Source organism: Oncorhynchus keta, unplaced genomic scaffold, assembly GCF_023373465.1.
Source record: "Oncorhynchus keta strain PuntledgeMale-10-30-2019 unplaced genomic scaffold, Oket_V2 Un_contig_1939_pilon_pilon, whole genome shotgun sequence".
Lineage (NCBI taxonomy): Eukaryota > Metazoa > Chordata > Actinopteri > Salmoniformes > Salmonidae > Oncorhynchus > Oncorhynchus keta.
In genome coordinates this window covers 5,491-8,692 of record NW_026281454.1, presented here as the reverse complement: position 1 = coordinate 8,692, position 3,202 = coordinate 5,491, and the positions used below count along the sequence as shown (strand labels likewise).

Below are 3,202 nucleotides of genomic sequence, written 5' to 3'. Positions count from 1 at the left end.
ACCTGTTGTAGACTGAGGATGAGGGGTGTGTGTGTGTGTGTGGTACCTGTTGTAGACTGAGGATGAGGGGTGTGTGTGTGTGTGGGTACCTGTTGTAGACTGAGGATGAGGGGTGTGTGTGTGTGTGTGTACCTGTTGTAGACTGAGGATGAGGGGTGTGTGTGTGTGTGGTACCTGTTGTAGACTGAGGATGAGGGGTGTGTGTGTGTGTGTGGTACCTGTTGTAGACTGAGGATGAGGGGTGTGTGTGTGTGTGTGGTACCTGTTGTAGACTGAGGATGAGGGGTGTGTGTGTGTGTGTGGTACCTGTTGTAGACTGAGGATGAGGGGTGTGTGTGTGTGTGGTACCTGTTGTAGACTGAGGATGAGGGGTGTGTGTGTGTGTGTGGTACCTGTTGTAGACTGAGGATGAGGGGTGTGTGTGTGTGTGTGTGGTACCTGTTGTAGACTGAGGATGAGGGTGTGTGTGTGTGTGTGTGGTAGCTGTTGTAGACTGAGGATGAGGGGTGTGTGTGTGTGTGTGTGTGGTACCTGTTGTAGACTGAGGATGAGGGGTGTGTGTGTGTGTGTGGTACCTGTTGTAGACTGAGGATGAGGGGTGTGTGTGTGTGTGTGGTACCTGTTGTAGACTGAGGATGAGGTGTGTGTGTGTGTGTGTGTGTGGTACCTGTTGTAGACTGAGGATGAGGGGTGTGTGTGGTACCTGTTGTAGACTGAGGATGAGGGGTGTGTGTGGTACCTGTTGTAGACTGAGGATGAGGGGTGTGTGTGTGTGTGGTACCTGTTGTAGACTGAGGACGAGGGGTGTGTGTGTGTGTGGTACCTGTTGTAGACTGAGGATGAGGGGTGTGTGTGTGTGTGGTACCTGTTGTAGACTGAGGACGAGGGGTGTGTGTGTGTGGTACCTGTTGTAGACTGAGGATGAGGGGTGTGTGTGTGTGTGGTACCTGTTGTAGACTGAGGACGAGGGGTGTGTGTGTGTGTGGTACCTGTTGTAGACTGAGGATGAGGGGTGTGTGTGTGTGTGTGTGGTACCTGTTGTAGACTGAGGATGAGGGGTGTGTGTGTGTGGTACTTGTTGTAGACTGAGGATGAGGGGTGTGTGTGTGTGTGGTACCTGTTGTAGACTGAGGATGAGGGGTGTGTGTGTGTGTGGTACCTGTTGTAGACTGAGGATGAGGGGTGTGTGTGTGTGTGGTACCTGTTGTAGACTGAGGATGAGGGGTGTGTGTGTGTGTGTGGTACCTGTTGTAGACTGAGGATGAGGGGTGTGTGTGTGTGTGTGGTACCTGTTGTAGACTGAGGATGAGGTGTGTGTGTGTGTGTGTGTGTGTGTGTGGTACCTGTTGTAGACTGAGGATGAGGGGTGTGTGTGTGTGTGGTACCTGTTGTAGACTGAGGATGAGGTGTGTGTGTGTGTGTGTGTGGTACCTGTTGTAGACTGAGGATGAGGGGTGTGTGTGGTACCTGTTGTAGACTGAGGATGAGGTGTGTGTGGTACCTGTTGTAGACTGAGGACGAGGGGTGTGTGTGTGTGTGGTACCTGTTGTAGACTGAGGATGAGGGGTGTGTGTGTGTGTGTGGTACCTGTTGTAGACTGAGGATGAGGGGTGTGTGTGTGTGTGTGGTACCTGTTGTAGACTGAGGATGAGGGGGTGTGTGTGTGTGTGTGGTACCTGTTGTAGACTGAGGATGAGGGGTGTGTGTGTGGTACCTGTTGTAGACTGAGGATGAGGGGTGTGTGTGTGTGTGGTACCTGTTGTAGACTGAGGATGAGGTGTGTGTGTGTGTGTGTGTGTGGTACCTGTTGTAGACTGAGGATGAGGGTGTGTGTGGTACCTGTTGTAGACTGAGGATGAGGGGTGTGTGTGTGTGTGGTACCTGTTGTAGACTGAGGATGAGGGGTGTGTGTGTGTGTGTGGTACCTGTTGTAGACTGAGGATGAGGTGTGTGTGTGTGTGTGTGTGTACCTGTTGTAGACTGAGGATGAGGGGTGTGTGTGTGTGTGGGTACCTGTTGTAGACTGAGGATGAGGGGTGTGTGTGTGTGGTACCTGTTGTAGACTGAGGATGAGGGGTGTGTGTGTGTGTGTGGTACCTGTTGTAGACTGAGGATGAGGTGTGTGTGTGTGTGTGTGTGTGTGTGTGTACCTGTTGTAGACTGAGGATGAGGGGTGTGTGTGTGTGTGTGGTACCTGTTGTAGACTGAGGATGAGGGTGTGTGTGTGTGTGTGGTACCTGTTGTAGACTGAGGATGAGGGGTGTGTGTGTGTGTGGTACCTGTTGTAGACTGAGGATGAGGTGTGTGTGTGTGTGTGGTACCTGTTGTAGACTGAGGATGAGGGGTGTGTGTGGTACCTGTTGTAGACTGAGGATGAGGTGTGTGTGTGTGTGTGGTACCTGTTGTAGACTGAGGATGAGGTGTGTGTGTGTGTGTGGTACCTGTTGTAGACTGAGGATGAGGTGTGTGTGTGTGTGTGGTACCTGTTGTAGACTGAGGACGAGGGGTGTGTGTGTGTGTGTGGTACCTGTTGTAGACTGAGGATGAGGGGTGTGTGTGTGTGTGGTACCTGTTGTAGACTGAGGATGAGGGGTGTGTGTGTGTGTGGTACCTGTTGTAGACTGAGGACGAGGGGTGTGTGTGTGTGTGGTACCTGTTGTAGACTGAGGATGAGGGGTGTGTGTGTGTGTGTGTGGTACCTGTTGTAGACTGAGGATGAGTGTCTTGGCACATTGGATCTTGTCTATCTGTCTGGTCTTTGACATGGTCTCCTTGATGATGTCACCATAGTCATTATAATACTAGAGAGAGGAGAGGAAGACAGTTCAGCCACAAGTCAGTCTCCTTCAGGAGAAAACAGGACTTCAGAAACAGATGCAACCAAGCAGTACCTGGAATGACTCCGGTAATGATATGGTGTTGAGGTTAAATGAGTGTCACAGGCACGAAGAGGTGATAACCATAGAATCTATTCAACGGGCATCCCCGTTCCAGTCAGAGATGGGATAACGTGTGGACTGACAACCATTACGAGTGTACCCATGACTTTAGCAGTCAAATTACCAGGTTTAGAGATTCCAAGTATTTTCTATAGATTATATTTCTATGGTCATAACTGTGTAAAGACAGGTGAGTGTTTCTCTATTCTTACCCTCATGTACTGTTTAAAGATGTCAGCTCCAGTGTTCATCTCTACTACGTT

The 3,202-nt window shown here is 50.5% G+C and overlaps 1 long non-coding RNA gene across 1 annotated transcript; it reads left to right on the top strand.

Annotated features, from left to right (window-relative positions):
• The first annotated feature begins 461 nt into the window (after positions 1-461).
• Positions 462-1,638, top strand: LOC127920408 (uncharacterized). The gene is made up of 3 exons (XR_008106169.1): positions 462-640; positions 1,223-1,310; positions 1,565-1,638. It is a non-coding gene; the product is annotated as an uncharacterized LOC127920408 (long non-coding RNA).
• Positions 1,639-3,202: the final 1,564 nt, after the last annotated feature.